Source organism: Leptonychotes weddellii, chromosome 3 (assembly GCF_054177405.1).
Source record: "Leptonychotes weddellii isolate Sample4059 chromosome 3, ASM5417740v2, whole genome shotgun sequence".
Lineage (NCBI taxonomy): Eukaryota > Metazoa > Chordata > Mammalia > Carnivora > Phocidae > Leptonychotes > Leptonychotes weddellii.
In genome coordinates, this window is record NC_138371.1 from 77784657 (window position 1) to 77809127 (window position 24471).

Here is a 24471-nt window from a genome sequence, read left to right on the forward strand (position 1 = left end):
AAAAAAAAAAAAAAAGCCAGCAGGATCAGCAGGCAACAAAGTTCTGTTTTAGCTGGAAATCAGTGGGTGGGAATATAAAGCCACTTTTTTGTAATCAGCCAAATTTTTTTTTTTTTTTACAAATATATGAATAAAAACTTGGGGCTTTCTTTTCACATTAAAAAAAAAATGTGCGCATGTTAAAACACAGCCCCATTTTGTAGGATTACACTTTTATTTACTTTCATTTCTCATAAGAGAGATGTGATGTGTTTAATGTTAGTAATTCCATAACAACCAATTAAGAGGAAATGTGAAGAATGGATTTTTCATAAGAAAGGAAGGCGTTATTGGCAATGGATTTCAACAAATTCCCCAGCTGGCTAAAGACATATCATGCTGGGCAGTAGAGTAGGTAAACCTTCCATGGCAAACTCTCAAGGACCCGTCATTCACGGCCGCGCTCCCTGTCCTCTCTTCTTATGAAATGCCAGCCATGTATGGATAAGGCACATGTTTCTTCTGCCAGTGCCTGCTCAAGCAGACAGTTTACTAATTTGTAGCTCGGTAAACCTTTCACTGCACTGAGCACCTTGAGGTTAGCACATCTCTAATCATTATTTGATAACAGAAATCCGCGAGCATCACATCCCTAGGAACAAGAACGTTGTATCTTAGCAACCAGCCTTGATATTCAAACAATTTCATTAAAGCGTAGCACCTCTTAGCAGGTGGGTGAGTGCGGGTGTTGATAAACATTTATAACGTGATCAGCCATTGTGTTTGCCAACACTATAATCAGCATGACAAATTTATGAATTTGTTTACAAGCTCCTGGATAGCCAATCCATGTAGGTAAGCTACATTTCAGACTGGTTAGGAGATCCAGATATCAGATCTTTATTTGAAATGGAGAGTTTCTTTAGGAACCTATCAATTTAAGTGATTGCCAAGCTGTTTTCAGTACAGAGACATCATTAATATTTCTACTGTGGTTTAATCTTCAAATAGTAGTGTTGAATTTAAATGCTTCAGGAGCAAAATCTAAGTGGAAACTTCAACTACATCGAGATTCATAAGAATCAGGTTATGAAGAACGTGCAGGTTGAATTTTTTTCTTCTCCAGATGAACAGAGCTAGCTGATACATCTTTTGTGCCCAACGACCTATACGTGAATGGCTAAAAGAAAACAAATATGGCAAAACTCCCCTTTTTAAAAAGAAGAGAATTTTTCAGTGAATAATTTACTACAAATTTTTAAACGTATTATTTTTTTTAAAGATTTATTTGAGAGAGAGAGAGAGCATTCACGAGAGAGTAGGGGGAAGGGCAGAGGGAGAGAACCTCAAGCAGACTCCGTGCTGAGCATGGAGCCTGACTCGGGGGCTTGATCCCATGACACTGAGATCATGACCTGAGCCGAAATCAAGAGTCGGACACTCAACAAACTGAGCCACCCAGGCGCCCCTTTTAAACATACTATAAATGTACTTATGAAGACATTCATTTAAGGAACTACTGATATGTTACCATCATGGATTGGTTCAAACATGAACAGCCTTTTTTCAGTTTTTACTTCAATCTAATACCTCCCTATGGTATCTGGATTTGCACAAAATTTAATATTCCATTTTAGAGAGATTTTGAATCTTTTTCCTAGTGAATGGTCAGGAAACTATACACACATATTTTTCAATCTCCACCAACCCCATGATCTTCAAAATTGAAAAGTCTTGTAATTTGGAATGTACTAGCAGAACACATCTCTTTCTTAATTATATAACACAGCTCCTCATATTACTATAAGGTCTCAAACCTGTGACTGTTCAAGCGTTACCAAGTATCAAGGTTCACTAAGACATGCACTGGCAAATAGGTGGAAGGAAAACAAGGACTTTTATACTTTCTGAAGTTTGAACCTTGAACCTACAGCACACAGTTACAACAGGGCCCCTAGGCTTCTCATCCCTGAACAAGCTATTAATCTACCTGAAATAGGTGAACTTCAGTGAAGCATTATCAAATAGGTAACAAGCTCCCTTTCAAATTAAAACCAGCCATGATGAAAAACAAGTTTGTTGACCTAGCTTGTTCACCATGAACCATGACACGTCAGTTAATAACTACCACCTGGGTAACTCCAAGCTTCAACAATCAGCATCACAATGTTCAAAAGATTTGGAGACAAAAATATATAGTACAGCCTGCAAGACCACGAGCTCCACATTCAAATATTGTTGGTAAAAAATGATCAGGAAGAAAGAAAAAACTAAAAATGTCTAAAGCTCTAGTCAGAAAGGATCATGACCTGGGGATTACCGTAAAGCAAAAATGTCAAAAATCCTCTGAATTTGTATGTATGATGCCAGGTGGGGTGAGGGACAGTGTGAGGGTGGTGGGAAGGGGAGAAGGCGGCAGTGTTTGCCATACAACGTTAGCTTAACTGTCAAAATTAATAATTTAACAATTATCTCTCCTAATTTCCTGATACTTTCCAATATCCATTTCTTGTATTTTGACCATGTGTACAGAAATTATTTTGGTCTGTTTGAGGGAAGAAAATAATTCAGCTTCCTAGGTGGGATGGAGAAAGGTCCAGTGACTGAAACAAGGAAACAGTGGGAATCTGGGATTTACATTTTTGGTCTAGTCTTTAAACCTCTTTATACAACCACTTTCAACTTGCCAATTATTTATCAGCTCTTTGTATTTCTAGTCTAATTTCTCTTAAAATCTTCTCATTTCTCATGAGAATTTTAAACTTTCTGTTTTCTATGTGAAGTCTGAAGCAAGAACCAGTGTGTCTGGGACTGTGTGTACGTGTGTGTGTGAGTGTGCGTATGAGTGAGAAAGTATGTTGTTTGTTTTTTCTACTTACTGAAGCCACCAGATAATTCTACATATTTTTATGAGCGTGCTATCAAAATCCATTGGCTCAGTTTGATGGACTACTTCCTACACTGTAGATCTGTGGTCATTAAAACGCTGGATTTCTAAAAATAGATCATTGAACATAACTTTGTAACACAACAGTTCCAGAAATAAGTTCCTGAAGGAAGAAAGATTTTTATTTCGTAGTATTTTTGCCTTCAGAACAGTGTTGTACATTATGGATTATCTTCCAGTTAAACAAACAAAAAATATATATAGGTAAATCAACATCTCATTCCCAATAACACCAGCTAGTAAAAGATCCCTTTGAGCTGCCTTTCCTTGCTTGTGCTTGACAGTTTAAAAAAAAAAAAAATACATTGCACACCTGAGACCCACCTCTGAGAGGCAGCTACCCTCAGCCTTGGGCACCAACATCAAGGAAAAACCTTAAGTTTTATGTAACCAACATCAGGTGGTATATAGTCTCTTTAGAATGCATCCGACATGACTTCAAATACATTTTCTCACTCCGGCTATTCATACATAAAATTTCTGCCAAAATATTTTAGACTAAAAATGAGAGTGTACGTCATCGATCATGTTAAAGTTTGGAGGGTCTGCAAAAGAAAACAGGTGAAAAGTGTGATTTTACTAACGAGTTCAGACACCGGCAGAAGCCAGTCTTGCACAAGGAGCATCTTCATAATAAACCACTGAGTAGCTCGCTGTTAGCAAATTGTAAGGATTGAAAACTCCACAGGGCTCACAGTGCTTGATATTTGTGTCGTACTTTTCATCTGAAGGTATCAAGGTGCAGGATAAATATTAACTCACACATTCTGTCAGTTTGGGTAACACTTGGAGTTTGTAAATTCAGACTTTAAGTCAGAATTACTCCCTCATTCCATTTACTTCGGTCCAGGACAAGGATCAGTTTTACTTTCCATACAGTGTTTGAATATAAATAAAAAGATAAAATGCTTATGAAGCTCAAATTTCTAACCCCCTATCTCTCCCTCAGAATCCATTTTCTTTTTTAGATTGAAAACAAAATTCAGGTGGGGGGAGAATGGGTGAATTAAGTGAAGGAGATCAAGAGGTACAAACTTCCAGGTATAAAACAAATAAGTCACAGGGATAAAAAGTACAGGGTAGGGAATACGATCAATAAGGTTCACAACCACATACCTGAAGTAACAGGGCTGATAACGTCGGTCTCGGTGGGTAAACCTTCTAAACAGGAAGAATGACGGTGCAAGTCTTATTCCCACAGCAACCTGCTGCCGGGCGGCAAGCACCTGGATCTTGCTAAATACCATCCCTGAAATGAAATCCTGAAGAGGTTTCCCAGGGACACAGCAGGTAGGCTTCAGCATGAAGACTATTTGTAGTGTAATCCAAAAATGGTTTTTGAATTTACACAACACAATTCCTACTCCCCTAGAACACTCTTTTCTCCCAAATGCCTTAATGGTTTCCAAAGTATAAACGGGAATCACCTGAAGGGTGGGTGGGATTATGGGTTAGACTTCAGATTGTGAATTACATGTTACAATTATTTCTATGATACATTATATAATCCTTCAGATTTTTAAGAGTTTATGGGCAAGAAATACATATGAAATAATACTGTGCCACTTCTCTCTCAGAGGCTTCTAGATCACCAGTAAAAGACAACCCCCCAGTCGGGACTAAGACCTCAACGCTCTAGAGTCCCAGTTGTAACTAAGTGATAAAATAAATCACTACCTAATCTTTGCTACTCAAAGTGCAGTCTGTGGATCAGCGGCACTGACATCACCTGGGAGCTTGTTAGAAATGCAGAATCTCAGACCCCAGCCCAGACCTACTGAGTTCTTATCTCCATTTTAACAAGATCCTAGATGATTCTTATGAACACTAAAATTTGAGAAACACTGAGCTAACAAATAAATACACACAAAGTTCCAAATGTCTTTCTATACTATATGAACTGTTATAGGAGCTTAAGTATATTTACTTAATTAATCCACACAATAAATCCCTGAGGTAGGTATAAAGACCACAGTTTTATAAATACAGACAAAAACCTAGCTTCACCAATGTATGAGAGATACTCCAAATGGTATTTATGAGTAGAATTTCATTTCCTTTCTGACACTCCACTAATGGGCACACAGAGGTTCTTTAGGAAATCTCCGTAGACAGCCATGGTGACCTTGGTCTGTGTCTTTCCTCACTTAAAACCATCCATTCTTGGGGCACCTGGGTGGCTCAGTCAGCTAAGTGTCTGCCTTTGGCTCAGGTCATGATCTCAGGGTCCTGGGATCAAGCCCCGCATCGGGTTCTCTGTTCAGCCGAAAGTCTGCTTCTCCCTCTCCCACTTCTGCTCCCCCTGCTTGTGCTCTCTCTCTGGCACTCTCTCTCAAATTAATAAATAAAATCTTAAATAACAACAACAAAACACCTTCCATTATTAGGGGAAAAAAATAATTGACAGAGGAACCAGGCCAGATACTCATCCCAAAATTGTGGAGTAGGACACTTTTGGGAAAACTGCAAGCTCCACAAAGGGGAGATGAATTTCTCATCTCAGCTTTCCCTTCCTGACAAGGTATGCCTTACCTTGAAATTTGAGACCACCAAATTCTTCTTTTTTTTTTTTTTTTAATTCTTTGCATCACTAAGCATATTGAATAACTAGAAGGTGGGATTTCTTGTCTGTTATTCCTGGTAATCGTCCAAGATTAAAATAATTTCAGGGGTGCCTTGGTGGTGTAGTTGGTTAAGCAGCCAACTCTTGGTTTCAGCTCAGGTTGTGATCTCAGGGTCCTGGCATCAAGCCCCAAGTCAGGCTCTGGCTCAGCGAGGAGTCTGCTTCAGGATTCTCTCCCTCTTCCTCTGCCCCTCCCCCCCAAAATAAATAAATAAATCTTTAAAAAATAAAGATTAAAATTTCAGAAATAAAACTGAAACAAACCTTGTGACTCCAACATGACAGAGAGAGAGAAAGGAAGGAAAAGGAAAATTCCAAACCAGATTATCTTCAAAAAATCAAAGCCATCACCTTTAGCAATGAATGAATAAAGGAAAAGAAGCACTCCATTTGTTATTATTTCTATGTTCACCTTAAGCACAGAATTTGCATATCCCATGATAGGAGAGAATGCTAATGAAATTACAATATTTAATTTCTTGGGCACAGGCCTATTTCACAGTATAGTTGACCCTTGAATAGCATGGGTTTGAACTGTGTGGGTTCACTTATATGTGGATTTTTTTACAGTACAGTACTATAAATATGTTTTCTCTTCCTGGTGATTTTATCATTTTACTTTATTTTATTTCATCATGATAAATGTATTCTTTTATCCCCATCCCCTATTTCTCCCATCCCCCACCTACCTTCCCTCTGGTAACCATCAGTTTGTTCTCTAAAGTTAAGAGTTTGTTTCTTGGTTTGTCTCTCTTTTTTTTTTCTTTTGCTCATTTGTTTTGTTTCTTAAATTCCACATATGAGTGAAATCATATGGTATTTATCTTTCTCTGACTGACTTATTTTGCTTAGCATTATACCCTCATGGTCCATTCATGTTGTTTCAAACAGCAACATTTCATTCTTTTTTGTGGCTGATTAATATTCCATTTTATGTATGTACCACATCTTCTTTATCCTTTCATCTATCGATGGACACTTGGGCTGCTTCCATAATTTGGCTATTGTAAATAATGTGGCTATAAACATTGGGGTGCATGTATCCCTTTGAATTAGTGTTTTTTGTATTTGGGGTAAATACCCAGTAGTGTGATTCCTAGATAGTAGGGTAGCTCTATTTTTAACTTTCTGAAGAGAATCCATACTGTTTTTCACAGTAGTTGCACCAGTTTGCATTCCTACCAACAGCACAAGGGTTCCTTTTCCTCCAACATCCTCGCTAACACTTGCTGTTCCTTGTGTTTATAATTTTAGCCATTCTGACAGGTGTGAGATGATATTCATTGTAGTTTCATTGTACTTCCCTGATGATCAGTGATGTTTAACATCTTTTCATGTATCTGTTGGCCAACCGTATGTCTTCTTTGGAGAAATGCCTATTCATGTTTTCTGCCCATTTTTAATTGGATTATTTGTTTTTTGGGGTATTGAGTTGTCTCTGTTTTTTATATACTTTGGATACTGTTTATTGGATATGTCATTTGCAAATATCTTCTCCCTTTCAGTAGTTTGCCTTTTATGGTGATTTTCCTAATAACATTTTCTTTCTCAAGCTTGCTTGATTGTAAGAATACAGTATATAATACATACAACATACAAGATATGTGTTAATTGACTGTTGATGTTATCGGTAAGGCTTCCAATCAACGGTAGGCTATTAGTAATTCAGTTTCAGGGAAGTCAAAAGTTTTACGCAGATTTTCCACTGCACAGGGCATGGGTACCTCTAAGCCCTACCCCCCCGTGTTGTTCAATGGTTAACTGTAATTTTTTTCTCTTATTTGACATAAGCTGTTTGCTGTGGAATTTATTCAGTTAAAAAAAAAATAACCAGAAACTGTTCTTTGAGGATTTGCACTCTTTCTTTGATTCTACTATATAATAATCACTAATAGGAAATTCATTACCTGGAATACAAATACTAAAAGTCTCTCAATTATTAGAACTGACATTATCAATACAATAAAGTGTAGTGTTTGTATTTACTTCTATACCACTGAAATTTATTTAGAACCCCCTGTGAGGATCGTCAGATTGTTTTGATTGATAAAGGACAAAAGGTGCAAACACTCAGCAATTTCCTCACTTATCTTTAAGTTGCTATTTATCAACATTTTATCTGTTGCTATAAAGCAACCAGGAGGTGTATGTAGAAAGATTCAACATCACATATTTTATGCTTCTGTTTTATTGTAATATTTAAATTAAGAAAATTTTCTTCATATCTTAATAATTACTAGATTTGAAGCGAAAAATCTCCATCTTGATTTTCATTTTTGTGCCCATTCTGACTTTCAGATTAAACTCTAAGCATCAACTATGATTATTGATAACATCTTCATATCAATGAGCTTCTGAGATTTTATGCAAAGCCCTGAAAACTTCACCCAGGGTGTCATTAAATTAGGCAAGGCTGGTTTCCCTCTGTGTTTACTAACTGAAGCACAGTCTCTGATCTTAAAAGTTCATGCCTGGCTAGGCAGTCATACCCAGTTTTCACAATTTATCATTCCTTTTAATGGCTTCTTTTAGTCCCAATAAAATACTCTCTTTCACATGAATATCCTTTACCTGGGTATGCGGAAGAAAAATAACGCTTGTTTAAAATTAATTTCTTACTTTTCCCTCAGTGCAGTACATCTAAAGAAGCAAAACTTATTGAATTAAATTTAATGACATAGTAAATTCTTCCTTTCCGACAATACTGTGGTTTAATTCACAAGTGCACTTTAAACTTTTGCCTTTAGCATCTGATGGGTCATTAGTCTGTATGTAATCCAGCAGGCGGACTCCTCAGAGTCTAAACCCCATCAGCAAGCACCGAATCAGTAGTTTCTGAAATATGACTTATAGGTCAAGTGTCCTGAAAAAGAGTGCCTTGGGCATCCCAGATGGAGAATAGGGCATGACAAGCAACAAACTAGGACAGAATTTGATGCCGGTGCTCACTAAAAACTCCATTCATTCTAACTCACTAAACAACTCTTCTCCAAATGATTTGACTCCTACTTTTGATGTTTCTAGCCAGGAGGTCATGCAATGAAATTGGTTGCTATGTGCCAATAGGCTTAACATACATGTCATCAAGTTGAACATATTCTAATCACATTTTGCCCCAAGAACCTTCGTCTAATATCACAAAACAGTCCATGGAATTGCTATCAGTCATCCTAGACCAAAACAGGCTAATTACTGCTCATCCCTTCCCACCTCCCCCATGGGAGAAATGCTCTCTGCTGTGTCAAATAGCCCCCTTTTTGTCTTGAGAGCATCTTCTCTTGCTGAAAAAATAGAAGTAGAGATACCATTAACAATTTTCCAAAATTTCACATAAGATTTGAGAAAACCATTTTTCCACTCTGTCTTTAATAGCTGAAATAGCCAACCTGTCCAATCTACTGTAGTTCTGCTAAAGTGCTGCGTTCATGTATTCATTCAAATGGTGCTAGATGCTGGAAATAGATAAAGTTTACAGTCAGTCCCTGTCATCAAGAGTTAACAAGTTGTTTTAGATAAGTGATGTAACAATATCCTTTAGTCTGCATCATCATCATCATCTCATCATCTCATCATCTCATCATTATTATGATCACCATTATGATCATCTTATGTTTAAAATCTTTAAGAATTTAACATAAAAGAAGACTGGACACTGGATACAATTGAGACCTGACATTATACGTGGAGAAATGGGGGAAAAAAATCCACCTTCCCCCAAAATGGGATTTTCAATATTCTATAAAAACCATGTTGTCTCACTTCATCATGGTGTCAGCTTCCTAGAGGAACCTGGAAGAAAGACTGGACCCAATAGTTGAATTAAATCACTTTATTTAGAAACTTAAAATCCAGCATCTAAAATTGCTGGTTGCCCGTGGTCCCTGTGAGCAGACAGAGGAGCAGTAAGTGACATGGTAGCAGGAAAGATATAGAGGACTTGGATTCTGAAAGGAAGGTGACTGCTGAGAGAATGAGAAGAGAGAGAGAGAAACAGGGAGACTGAACAAGAAGTGAGTACAGATAGAAGCAGGAGGACAGAGGAAGCAAGAAAGGAAGAGCAAATGGAGAAGAGAAATTGAAGAGTGGGTGGGAGGAAGAACAAATGAGAAGAGCATTCAACCAGGGCACATACACCTAAACCACCTAAACCCTTGAAATTAACAGAATAATTCAGTGCCTCTGTATAGAGAGAACAAGGGGTTGGATCAAGTGGCAGGGCCTCATACATGAGAAAGCCAACCAACCTCATGGTAGGCAGCCTCTGAAATGGCCCCTGCCTCCTGATATTCACATCCTTTGCAATCCCCTTCCACTGGTAGTGGGCTCTACCTAGTGACTCACTTCTAACCAACAGAACACAATAATAGTGACAGGGTGTCACTTCCAAGATTATGTTAGGAAAAAAAAAGTTCTGGCTTCTGCCTTGCTTGTCCTTTCTTACTCTGTCATTTGTCCACTCTGAGGGATGTCAGCTGCCATCTTTTGAGCTGTCCTATGGAAAGGGCCATGTGATATGGGACTGAGGATGGCTTCTGGCCAACAGCTGGTAAGGAAATGGGGCCCTCAGTCCAATAGCTCCCTAGGAACTAAATCCTGCCAACAACTACCTAAGTGAATTTAGAAGCCTTTAGATGAGACTGCAACCCTGGCCAACACCTTGATGATAGCTTTGAGAAGTCTTTGAGGCAGGGGCACTTAAGCAACCCTCAGATTCCTAACCCACGGAAGCTGTGACATAATATTTGTTGTTTTAATGTGTTAGTTTTTAGGATAATTTATTACACATCAATGGATAATCAATATACACATTTAATATGAATTTGACCACTTTGCCCAAGATTAACTCCAGATTAGTAGGTGGACCACTAAGGCAGCCCAAATAGATTTAATAACAGAATTATGAAGATCCAGACTCTGATAAACTTAACATGGTTTAAATTAATCAGCAAATCTCACTCATGTTTCACACAGATACTGAGTTTGAGCACTGACTATGGATCAGGCACTTACTAACTCTGAAATAACGGCCAAGTCATTTAACCTCTCTGAGGCACAGTCTTCACCCAGGGAAAATGGGGCTAATAATTATCCCTGCTTGTTGTACCTGTCATGAGATTGACTTGAGGTCATGTAATTGAAACTACTTTGGAAATTATAAAGTTAGTCATAATGTAAGTACTTAGGAGACAACTACAGTCCCACTCATGGGATTTTTCTGGGCTAATAACATCTTAAATATTTGCAACTCCTGAAGAAGTATTTCCTCTTTTTTATGAGGCAAAAGATAATATCTCTATTGTTCTTAAGTTTTGACACAACTAAAAATGTCTTAAAGTTTCATTCAGTTTTTCCAAACCTAAGGCTATTTTATCTATGTCCTTCTTAAAATTGGTCATTTCTTATATATTGAATATTTGGTCAAATAATTCTAAAAATTTTCTTTATTTCAATGGTGAATGTCTTAAGTGACTCTCTCTAGAAACAGAGTGAGATAGGAATTCTTGTTCAAATGATTTTTTTTTGGAGGAGTGTTTGAAGAAGGAGAGGGAAGAGAGAGGGAAAGGACACTAGACAAGAATGTGGGCTCAGCCAGAGACTAGTTCAGTTGACGCCATGGAGAAGCTCTGGAGCACAAATCGTACCTCAGCATTTGGCCCACCTTGAGGCCTAGAGGCTGGGCTTTTCCAGCTTCCTCCTTCCCAGGCAGTCATTGGGCAGAGGGCAATTTTCCAGGGAAGGTGGCAGCACGGAGTTTACCAGCCACACTCAAAGCAGACAGGGGAGCACGTACCAGCCACTGAAGGGGATCTAGGTAGGGTTCCAACAGCATTCCCTCTAGAGTACATATAGCATGCTTCCTCATGGTATTTCATCATCACTTCTGCAAATAAGTCTTGATATGCTAAACATTTCGGTGTTGATCACTTTTATACCAGCTGTGGTCAATGAGACAGCAGAAAGAGTGGCAGTGTGGAAAAATAAAGATTTGTCTCTAATCAGAGTTGTAAAACTCATTTCAGCTCAGATAAAAAAGAAAGGGAGAACTTTTTTCTCCTAAACTATAGACCATTAAGAAATATATATAAGAGGGACGCCTGGGTGGCTCAGTCGGGTTAAGCATCTGCCTTCAGCTCAGGTCAAGACCTCACGGTCCTGGGATTGAGCCCCACGTCAAGCTCCATGTCGGGCTCCCTGCTCAGCAGGGAGCCTGCTTTTCCCTCTCCTCTGCCCACGTCCCTGCTTGTGCTCTCTCTCTCTCTCTCTCTCAGATAAATAAAATCTTAAAAAGAAAAAAAGAAATATATATAGAAGAGATGCTTAATCAAGGCTGAGGCAAGGAGAGCACCTGGGAAGTAACAGTTTCTCAACAAGCCCAAGTGGGAGAAGGGTCGGGGAGATGAATGAGAGGAGAAGGGGGAAAATGTGAAGGAGTTTGAACTGAGGTCCCTGAGAGAAGCAAAGGCAATGAGGGAGGGGGAGGGGAGGCGGCAAGGAATGATGACTTCAAAGAGAAGATATCTCAATCAGTTTGGAATCACAGGCGTGTCCTAACTACCTCTCCTGTCAAGCTTTTCTCTGTTTCTCCAATCTGACATGGCCCACTTTTTTCCTTATAAATTGTTTACATTTGGAAAGCTCAATCATGAAACAGAAGACGGTAAAACTTCTGTTTATCCAGTGGTTATTACTCACACTTGAGCTAAAGCTTCCTGAAATATTATTGCTCTTGGTTGCATTTTTGGGGGTATTTGTAGGAAAATGTATTTTGACAACAGTTGCCTAGAAGAAATTCTTGAGCTTCAGAATGCATGGGAGGCTTTATGGAGGAACTCAAATGAAAAAGTGGAATCTGGGGTTTATACACTGTACGGGGCTCCCAGCCTTCCCTCCTCCTAGCATGGATGCACGATCAGTGCCAACCCTCATTTGTGTTTCTGACATTAATGAATTTTGGCTTTTTTAGTATATCTGAAAAAATTGGAGATTCCCATGAATAAAACACTACAGTGGGAATAATATTTCAACCAGGATTCAGTTGCTTTCCATCATTCTCAAACACAGGTTACCAGTTTTTAAAACTATTTCAGCTAGGGAATGTTTATGTACGATAAAACTAAAATGTAAACGTGGGTATAAGGTGATTGCCCGGTTGTTTTATATAACAAAATATCTGCTGGTTTTCAAACTTCTATTGAAAACAGTATGTTAGTCCTGTTCTGACAGTATATAAAGATACTGGCTTTCCCAGACACATAAGCAAAGTCTTTTATGAGCTCATAAAGGCTAGACTTAGGAATATTTAAGTATTGGGTAAATCATAGAACAATATCTTTAGTCATTCAGCTAACGTAGAAGACGACCACAATTTGTTCTTCTTAGATCTCTTCCTCTCATTTTTTTATATTCTTGGGAGGTGAAAGGTATTTAGAAAAGACCTAAATACATTTTTTATTATTATTGAACTATCAAAGATGTGCTCTCTTGTGGGACTCCCTCCACTTCCTCACTCTGTGTATGTTAACCCACTTCAGAGACGATGGTGAAATGAACCCCAAATGCCAACTTACTATTTGCATTATAAATGGAGGCACAAAAGGATATTTTAAAACTTTTGGTTGATCTGGCATATCAAAGATTTCTTTCTAAGCTACTTCAGTGACTGAATTGAAGTAAACTGAAAGCAACAGCTTAAAAGGGGTGAAAAAAAAGTTATGAAAAAAAAAAAAACCATCTTATTTCCACGGAAAAATTCAGTTTACTCTCCTAACCACCCCCTTTTGAATTACTTCTCTTTCTTACCCTCTTCTCTATTTGCAGGACTCAACAAGGAAGGAATCCAGAGCTTTCTGAATTTAAGTGTTAACTAGTTCTCTCTGGAGGACAATCTATTTTCCTTGCCTTGTCAAATTTGCACTCAAACTTCTAGCAAATAGCCTAGCTCCCATTGTTTATTCTATCGAGCTAATTACCAATATTGCAGCTTTGACTCTATCCATGTGTCTACCATTTCCCTCTGCTTCATAAAGTACCCAACAGAATTACAGGTCATTAGAATGTCTACCTGAGGGTCAATATAAGTGAAGCTAATGAAACTTAAACAAGAAGTTTCCACGTCTTAACAATTGCTACAGCTTTCCTAACTTCCTCCTTTGACCTTCATAGATCTGTGGTTTTGTTTTCTGCTTTGAAAATGGAGGCCAGGGGCTTCCTAAGAATCATGGGAAAGTTGAACTGGGTGGTGGACAAATGGTGTTTCAGTTTGACAAAATTGCCACTGAAAATGGTACAATCCTCCATGGGCCCCTGCAAACTGAGCCAATCAGAGTTCCTGGAAGGGGCAAAGTCTGCCATGTGGTACTAACAGTGCCTACAGAAGGAACTGACTTCTCCTGTTTAGCATTATCTTGAGGGAGTAGAGATGGAAGGGCTGCTGACTCTTCATGGGCTCAGAGGATAGAGAAATACAAAATGCTCACAGAATATGAAATCTTTATCAGAACACTAGGGGGAAGGCAAAGTACTTTGGTTACCAAATTCCTAGAAGTAAAATGCACACTATTACTCAATTTGTCTATAAAATACTGTATCTCTAAAATGAAAAGTTATGTCCAGGGACGCCTGGGTGGCTCAGTCGGTTAAGCGTCTGCCTTCGGCTCAGGTCATGATCCCAGGGTCCTGGGATCGAGCCCCGCATGGGGCTCCTTTCTCAGCGGGGAGCCTGCTTCTCCCTCTGCCCCTCCCTGCTGCTTGTGCAGGCTCTGTCTCTCTCTCTCTCTCTCTAACAAATAAGCAAATAAAATCTTTAAAAAAAAAAAAGTTATGCCCATATTTGACCATTTGTCATTTCCAAGTATTATTTTAACTATGTGCTCTCTAGAGAAGATATCCTATCTGCCTCTCATTTTACAGTGCTAGAGTAAATTTATACTAAATTGTTTAATATTTGATGTATGTGCACCTACAATATCAAGCTTCTACAAAACTATGCCAAATTTTGCTTTTTATCACATTTTATTATACTTTATTGCTGATAGGAAAATAGTTCATGTGGGAACAGAGATCAGTCTCTTTGTTCTGATTTTTGTTTAACGTAGGAAATTTTCCTGGATATGAAAAGTTAAGAATACAGAACTCCAGTTATACTTCCACTGACTATTTTTCAGTGTTATCCTTTGGAAATACATACAAATTGGCCCCCAACCCTCTGAACATTCATCCCACCACACACCCTGACTACCACCCAAACAAAAACAAAAAGGAAAAAATAACATGATATGACCATAGATCAAGTAAAATAATAATAAGATTATATTTTGGATAACACTGATGAAGGGAGATGCTACCATCTCCATTTAACAATATGGAGCTTATTAGACCAGAGGTACATCTGTCTCTAATTAAGTTAGGGGCTATAGTATGCAATCATTTCAGTTTCGCAATGAAATTCATTTCTTTAGGGTGGTTAGATACTTGATTTGAGAAACTACTGTCTAGTCTTGAACAATAAAGCAAAAGTTGCTTCCCAATTAAGCTTAGAATACTTAGTTACCAGTCAAATTATGTCAGTATTGTTTTTAACAAATCAGACTGCCAGAAAGACATCCATGTGTTACTAAATTTGGTATCATACCTAGCTACATTCAAGCCACAAGATAAGCTTGAACTGTGAATCCTGAATGCATTTATTCATTGTCTATCAATTTGCCAACCTTTCCAAAGTGCAAGTTCATAAAAATCATAGAAATTGATATTTTCTTGAGACTGCATAAAGCTTCAAATTATATTTGGTAATGACTCATTCCAGAGGAAAACTTTAGTAATGTTCTATCATTGCCACATATTCCTGTGCCTATGTTAGAAACACCTCAGTATCTTTCCCTTTCTGACACCACCCCGTACCTACTTCCTCCAGAGTTATGAGACTCAAGGTCACGTTACAATGACTTCTGCCATATTTCACTAAGACTTTTTTCCAGTCTTGCCACTAAGTCTTCCTGGAAACATACCACCTTTAAATTGTCCATCCAAATTTCTCAGGGGAAGTCTACCTGAAGTAATAAGGATACAAATAAAAATTCATAATAATGCAAAGGAGGCCAGAGCCATTATATTTGAACATCTCTGTTCTAGTCTCAACCCTGTTGGCATTTCTGTAAACTGTCCTTCTCACAGACTTTCTAATCAGTATAATTTAAAGGTGTATTTAGTATGATTTCTTAAGATTCTATATAAATCAGAAGTCAAAATGTCACCTGTAGATCTTTATATTTAAACAAGTTTTTTAAGCAAATATATAGCTATTAAAAAATAGCTATGAAATTCTATATATTTAAACATGATAGAAAACAAAAATTTTCATAGAAAAAGATCCACTCCTGCACATCCCTCCACCTAGGAAAGAAACACAGGTTATGGATGGAAACATTTAATTGGACAAATACAGACAAGTGTTAAATCCTATGAAACGCAATAAGATCAGTCTGATTATTAATGATAAACATCCTGTTGTTCATTGCTAACACTGTCTGAAAAAATCCTGGATTTCATTTTGTCTCTGCTGACACTAAAAAATTCAGAAAGCAATGACTTTGAGGATAGTCCATGTTGCAAGAAGGGCCACTCTCGGTGTGCCTGATCCAAATGACGACCCCTCCTCCACATCAGGTTCAGATACACTGGGGTGGGTTTTCCTGTTATTCTGACACATGCCTTTCTTCCCCCACGAACAATAAAAGTTTGGTGTGCTATCTTACTGCAGAATTTCCTTCCTGAGTACAAGTATGTCTTATCTATTGAGAAAGTCTGACACCAGGTAGATAGTTGTTTATGTCAAAAAGCATCTCTTAGGCAGATAACTGTTTTAAGAACCTAGATAAATGAGCAGGTTCTCGGGGCAAATATATGAAACACTGCAAATATAAGGCGGTTTTTTTCTGGAAAGACTATTATGCATTTCTTTGGTGGGTATTTCTGCACACTGCCCTGTCACGTCCATGTTGTAAGGCTCTCCAGAAGCTGCCCACCCCCACTAAACTCTGTACAGTTCGTCTCGGCTCAGTGTCTACAGTCTCACCAAGACTAAAAATTTGATTGCTCTTCCCTAAATACTTCTTGCTTTCTCCTACTTTCTCTCACACAGGGACCATGCTAAGAAAACAAACAAAAAACAACAATAACAAAACATACAAACCCCTTTTGCTTTTTTCCTGCATCTCAGCCAGGGCTGGGAGTTAGCAGGTGTGGCCGACCTTCCCCCAGATCAGCTTGCTGGGCCCCGTTAACTCGCCACCACTCTGTTCCTGCTGCTGAGAAGGGGTCAATCAGATAAACTAACTTAGGTTCATGTGTTAACACATTACTGATCTATCCTTCCAGGTAACTAAATATCTTATCTAAATGTAAATGTACAATGGTTAGATAAGACCTCAATCACCCATTTGTTATTTCTTAAGTATGTGTTGAGCACTCTGCTGAGGTTACGAAGATGAGTAAGAGAGTTCTCAGCCTCGGGGCTCACGTTCAGTGAAGTCAGCACAGTAAATGGGGCGATAGGGGTATGTACAGGATGTCCTGGGAAAACGGGGAAAATCAGGGTCACACAGCTTTCTGCAAAGGAATAGGAGCAGGAGTAATCCAAACACCAAAGAATACAAGAATCATAAGGTCTGGACTGTGCTAAGGGGCCAACATTTTTATTTACTTGTGTGCTGAATGCTTCAGAGCCACCTCAAACAAAACACTGTACTGAAGCACTATGAGTTCTACCTCCTGAATTTATTTCCTCCAGACCCACTGCCTCAGTCTCGGGCCTCCTCATCTACCTGGACTATGACATCCCTAGTCTCTGGGTTCTTCTAATTGGTCTCTGGCCTCCACACTGTTAGCATATAGAGTTTGCCAAAATGAAAATCCCTAACACATCTGGTGGGTTGGGGTAAGAGCCTGAGAATGACACCCAAAAGAGTGACTCCTGACATGATACCAAAACAGTAAGTAAAAAAAAGCGGGAAGGGCATTCCAGGGGAAGGACCAGCCTGAGCGAAATTATGGAGGTGGGACGCAGTGTAGTGTAAGAAAATATCTAAATGTCTAGCATTTGCATAAGGATAGACTCTGATTTGAATGATCGCCAGCCAGTGGAAGGGATATTCTTAGTTAAGTAAGTATGGGGAGGACACGTAGTCAGCCTTCCCAAAACAGCAACTTCCTTTTTTGACACTGAGACCAGCCCTAACTTCAGATTTTCTCTTCGACTCACAAAGCCTCCTCCAGAGTCCGTGCTTCCCCTCCTTTCCCTAACTTAAACTACTTCATCTATCCCCTCAGATTTAATTGGTTCCTATAATTCTTTATAATCATTTTGAGATCATTCTCAATTATTACCTCAGCTCCCCCACAACATTTTGGAGGCAGGAGACCTGAATGCTATTTCTTTCTCTCCTCCCGTTCAGGACCTTTTAGAACTCTGTAAATGCTGTTCATTTGCTATCTGATGTAGCATTTCATAAACAGAAGCAGATAATTATTTTTTCACAATTGTTTCTCAGGCAGGTAGTGTCCAAGGTCATTAGATATGAAATGGTATTAAAACTGGCTACCACTTGAGAAGGCCTACAACAGACCAGGTGTCTTTCACCTGTCATTTCCTTTAATCTTCACATAATGTCAGTATTGTGACATTGGTATTATTACCCCGATTTTTCAGATGAGAAAACCGAAGCTCAGAGAGATTAATGTACCCCAGTTTTTCAACATTCAATGAACAAATATTTACAGACATACTCATAATGGGGATCTGATGCTTCGTTAAAAGAAAACATGGTCCATGCTCATATGCAACTTACAGTCTAGTAAAGAAATCAGGCACTAAACAAACATCCACACAATTGAATGTGAAATGATGCATTTGGGCGGTTTTAAGTTGGTCACGAGAGTCAAGGGAAAGTCTTATTATGGAAGGGAGGTAAAGGTCCCCAGGATTTAATCATGGGAAGTAAGAAGGAAAGATTCTTTCTGGTGTAACACGGAGGAGTCAGGATGAGAACCTACATCTGTCTAACTCACAAGTTCAAGGTCCAAATATTTTTTAAATCCATGAGATCAAAATAAACAGTTTAAACACACACAGAGCTTACTGGTAACTTTTGAAGAATGCTAGAAAATAAGTTGAAACTGGTAAATAAGGGGTTAAATCCAGTATTTATCCTGAGTTTCATATACAACTTATAATGAATATGTAATACTTCAAGTAATCAAGTAGGGGAAATTTCTTTTAATAAAAATATTTCAGCTAGTAAGATAAAAAGGAATTATAGAGTTAATATACTGCAGCCTGTAATGAATTAAGAAATCTAGATAATAATCAATAATGGCTACTAATATCACAATGAGACATTATTTGCCTCCTAATAGAAATACACTTCACATCTATGAAGAGTTGTCAAAACCCCCCCCCAAAAAAAGCCAGAATCGAATCATGTCTTTAAAGTATCAATTTAGGGGTACCTGGGTGGCTCAGTTGGTTAAATGGCAGCCTTCAGTTCAGGTCATGATCTCAGGGTCCTGGGATCAAGCCCCATATCGGGCTCCCTGCTCAGCGGGGAGTCTGCTTCTCCCTCTCCTTCTCCCTCTGCCGCTCTCTCGCTCGCGCTCTCTCTCTCTCAAATAAATGAATAAAATCTTTAAAGTATCAATTTATAGGAAACAGAGGGGACATCTCGAGAGATAACACTGAAATTTAATCATTAAAAATCAGAAAATTCACGGGACAAATGACTCAGTTTCTTCACCAAAGTGATGTTAAGGAAAAAAAAGAAAGACAGAAGGTTCCTATAGATTAAAAGAGACTGAAGAGAGACGTATTCCCCAAGCTATCTATGGACTTAATTAGGATCCAGATTCAAACAGATTGTGTTATATATATATATATATGAGAAATATATATATTTATATATTTATTAAATATATATATATTTATATATATACATATGAGAAAATTGGAGAAACCTGAACTCTGACTTGTTACTGAAAAATATTAAGGAATTTTTGTTAAGTTTTTAGGTGTGTTGATAATATTGCAATTGCCTTTTAAATAAAAAGAACTCTCAACTTTAGAGGTTGAAAATATGTACAGATAAAAAGAATGTGACAGATTTGCCCCAAAATCATCTTAGTAAAACAAGATTAGGTAGAGATATACCTGAAACAAGACTGTCCATGAATTGATTGTTGAATCTCAGTGGGAACATGGAGATTCATTATAGTCTTCACTACATTTTTGTGTATGTTTGAAACATATAAATTTCAATCATGGATTTGATGTAATTTCTTAATGTAAGTCTTTTCTCTTTCCTGTGCTCCTCTCCACCTCCTCCCTCCATCAGAAAAAGGATCATGTGTGTCACGGGGCTATCCTTGCTTTGATTACCATCCTCTCTCTTGCTGGACAAGGTGGTTCTTCACCAAAATGTAGTTTGGCTGACTCTGAAATATGCTAGAAGACAGAATTTTCAGCCCTGACCCTAAGCAGACTAAAAAGTGCACACCCTTCAGAACTATTTAGATTACACCCTGTCACACCTCTTCCTCATTTTTCAACTTCACTTTTTACCATCGCGCATTTTGACATCATGGACATTTACAATTATCAGCAAGGACACAGTCCTTCTCCATAGTTACTGTAAGTTTATTTAGTGTTTACATGGAAAAGTCCAGAGTCAGTGGCATGCAAACTCAAACCCTTAGAGACCTTTGGGTCCAGCTCCCTCCATTCCCATAGGCAGTAAGTTAGTCCCCAACAGGTGAGAGGACTTGGCCAGAGTAGGTACTGAATAGTAATGCCAGACCTGGACATTTTAAAATGATAAACACGGTGTTCCTCTCCAATGCTCTATCTCCAAGAACAGAGGATCATCCAAGACTATGAGTTTAGGATTCATTTTAGTCAATGTGTCCCCAAAATGTACAACCCTAAGCAACATAGTTGACTCCTTTGAGGCCCCTCCTTCCCCTGGGCTAGGCCCCTCCTTCCCCTGGGCTAGGTTCTGGCTCAAGCAGGGGAACTCCGAGGCTTGGAGGTGCTGCTGAACCATAGATAGGGCGCTCCATGAACAGTGCACCTTAGACCAGGCTTTCTCACCCAGAAGATGCCCCTACATGCTTTCAGCCTGCAATGTTGAATGCTCCTTTTCTTTTGACCTTCTCTTAGTCCTTGCATAGGTTCCTTTATTTATAGGTTCAAAAAGCCTTGTATACATATCAAAAGTTACTAGTGCCCATTTTAAACCCTCTCTTCCTCTCACTTGACACTAAACAGATATAAAACCGAACAAAATTAACATCCTTGATTAGTGCTCTGGCATGATTCCCGAGCTGAAGCAATTGGATGAGTGAGCCCTGAAAATAACGTCACAATTTCTTCTCTGTTAATTTCCTATAAATGCATAAAATTCTGCCATCCCATTCTGTAAGTTATATAGTTTTCCAAGAAAGCCATACCCAAGAATAACAACTGAATCGCCCAAGGTCTCAGAGGTGGTGAGGACATTGCCGAGAGCTAGGCCTCTCACTGACCCCAAACCCCTCCTTCCACACAGTACCAGAAGGAGAAAAGTACCTTGTGAGCATCTTTCCGAGCTCAGAGGTTGAACAATCTCCCCAGGAAGGGACCATCAGGACCTTAAGGCCCTCTGTTCTTTATTTCTCTTCTGGAAAAGGCCAAACCAAGTTCTGTGCTTTTTAGAGAGAGCTGTAAAATGGCTGCAGGAGAACAGCCTCGGAGTGAACCTGATATTGGGTGTGTGTAAATGGTTCATGACTCTGCTGTTTAGTGTACATGAGTCACCAAGAACACGGTGAGGCTCCAACATAAACCATGTCCTCAGGCCTCACCCTCAGCCCCTGCCACAAGCTTATTCACACATGATGTGCTAGCCTGGCACTCCAAAGCCCCAAATCATCTCTGAGTCAGAGCTCATTACATGGAACACTTCAGACTTGCTGTCCTAATGTTTGCCCATTAGTTTCTTCCTTTTTTCCTTCTTTTCTTTTTTCTTTTCTTCTCTTCTCTTCTTTCTCTCTTTCTCTCTCTCATTTCTTTCTTTCCTTTTTGGCTACAAAGGAATTCACTGATCAAATACATCATTCATTTCACTAGACCCTCACTTTTGAGGGAAATGGATGCATGCATATTTTCACATGTATTTTTAACAGAAAATGAGGAAATAAACAACAACATGGGTTTCTTGTTCATTTTCAGTTCTTCAGAACATCTCATTAACCAGAGCAAACCTATCTCTTGGGCATTCTATTGAACTAAGAATTCACTTTAATCAATAATCATGTAATATTTCTAGATAAAAATTGAGCAGAATAAACCACTGGATACGTGCTAGACATTTTTCTTTTGTTTTAGCTGCACCATTTAAATAGACTCCCTCTTTCCAGCTTCAAGCTGCTCTTTCTTCTTCTTTTTTTTTTTTTTAAATACAGTTGACATATAATATTATATTAGTTTCAGGTGTACAACATAGTGATTCAACATTTATATACATCATCACATGATCACCCATAAGTCTAGTTACCATCTGTCACCATACAAAATTATTACAATATTATTGACTATGTTTCCTAAGCTGTACTTTTTATCCCCATGACTTATTTATTTTAGAACTGGAAGTTTGTACCTCTCAATTTCCTTTACCCATTACCCCTCTGGCAACTACCTTCTCCCTTCTAACAACCACCAGTTTGTTCTTTGTATCTATGAGTCTGTTCCTGTTTTGTTTTTTGTTTTTTTTTTTAATTTTGTTTCTTTGCTTTTTGGATTCCACATATAAATGGCAGAGGTGGAAGCTGCTTTGGTTGGAGGGGTAGGGTGCCTGCCCCAGTGGGTCCACAGGGGAACATGGGGGTGGGGTGAGCAGTGATGGCAAGGTAGATGGAGAGAGTCAAAAATGGTACCTTCCAGAACCAGGCCAGCTAGGTAGAAGGAGAGTAAAAATGATGGTGCCTGACAGTATTCTGTTCCCAAGGAAAGTTCCTACAGATCTCTGCCCCTCTGGTTCATGCCCTCAAATGAGTCAATGAATCTCTCTCACATATGACCCAAGTGCTTTTCAAATTGCCACCTCTGGAGTCGGTCTCAGAGTGAGGGAGTTTGTGTACAAACTCTTTAAGAGGGGAGTCTTTCCTATAACCCAGGTCTCCTGGACTTTGCCCCACTGGTTTTCAAGGCTAGTTATTACAGGGACTCATCGTCCTAGTGGGAGCCCCATGGCAAGGGTACCTGATGTGGTGTTTGAACCCCTCACTCCTCAAGGAAGACCTCCACATTTGTGATATCCCTCCCACTTGTGAGTCACCATGCTTGGGGTATGCACCCTGACTAGACCACATCTCTGCCCCTCCTACCTGTCTCAATGTGGCTTTTTCTTTATACCTTTAGTTGTGGAAGACCTGTTCTGCTAGTCTTCATGGCGTACTCAGAGACAGCTGTGCTATATGTAGTTGTGGTTTTGGTGCGTCCATGGGAGGTCAGCTTAGGATCTTCCTCCTTTGCCATCTTGATCCCTGGACAGTAGGCTCTAGTTATTATCTTCTTAATTGAACCAAGGAAAGGAACATGGAAAGTGAGAGGGACAAGCTGTTACTTATGCAGCAAAGGATATGAAGCAGGACCAAAGGCACCAAGAAGAAAACATTCCACATTTAGCTTCACCTAAAGGTGATCAAAGGCTCTGGAGCCAGACTTCTGATTTCCAAGCCCAGCTCTGCTCTGCCCCTTAGCATATGTGTGATTTGGGCATGTTACCCCTGCCGCAGCTTCCCTATCAGGAAAATAGAAATAAAATAACATCTACCTTGTAGGGCTCATTTTTGTTAAAACAGTAACATGTAGAAAATATCAATATATATACTATTGTTTTGCCTTCGGAATACCTTGTCTTAAAACCATCTATGTCATTAATACATAAACCATGACACTTAACCCATTAACCCACTGCAGCAAAGATGATCATGAAATTGAATTGGATATCTTTGTTAATCATAAGCTTGCTCAATATTTGATATCTGGACTTAGAAAACAAAATAAGTTGGAAACTGCTTAACCAATATAAACCTCAGTGATATCTTCAGGGAGCTTAAAATTATAATCTTTAATAATTGATCCTTTCATGTAATTCTTAGATCTATGTCTAGGTATCTTTAACTTTTAGGTTCATGAGCTTATTTGTCTTCTTGCTAAAGTTCAAAATCTAATTTCCAACACAGGTTACTTACTATAATAAACTCTACGAGCTTTAAAATGACAAGTTGAAAGATACAATTTTTTAGAGTTACAAATTAATAGCCATATATGTCAAAGACTTTGAAAGTGCCAACTTTTTCATATTTATAGATATATTATTGAAATGATAAAAAATGAACTGAGGAAAGAGGAAAGAACTGAGAACCACATATAATGAATCAAACATACTTAACAAGACATGTACAGACACTTTGGTGTGCATCTCTTTTATTACGTTACATTAATCAAATACTGCTAAAGACATCCATCTGAGCAAAGTGTCACAATAATATTCTATAAAGACATTCTTTTGAAAAGAGTCCATCCTGACAGCCATATCAACTATATTGTCTTAAGTGATTGTCAGACCCACATTTCTCAGAAATTAAGACAATTTATGTGTGTGCCTCTTGAGCTCCCTTCTTTCCCTCCGCCCGCTTACTCCCACCCCACCCCCACCGAAGCTGGCTTTCTAAAAGAAAATAATTTAATTAGAAAAAAATGCACAAACTCTGGTAATGACTCATAAAAATCTGGCTTTCAATTATTTAAGTTTTTTATGAAAGCAGGATATCAATTCTCATTTTTAAAGTTTCACAAATTACAATAGAAAATTATGATTACTTAGCAACA

At 38.6% G+C, this 24471-nt stretch overlaps 1 long non-coding RNA gene across 4 annotated transcripts in view; it reads right to left on the bottom strand.

Moving 5' to 3' along the window:
* The window catches only part of LOC115943109 (uncharacterized), a 388724-nt gene that overhangs the window by 240595 nt on the left and 123658 nt on the right, over positions 1 to 24471 (bottom strand). The window lies entirely within an intron of this gene.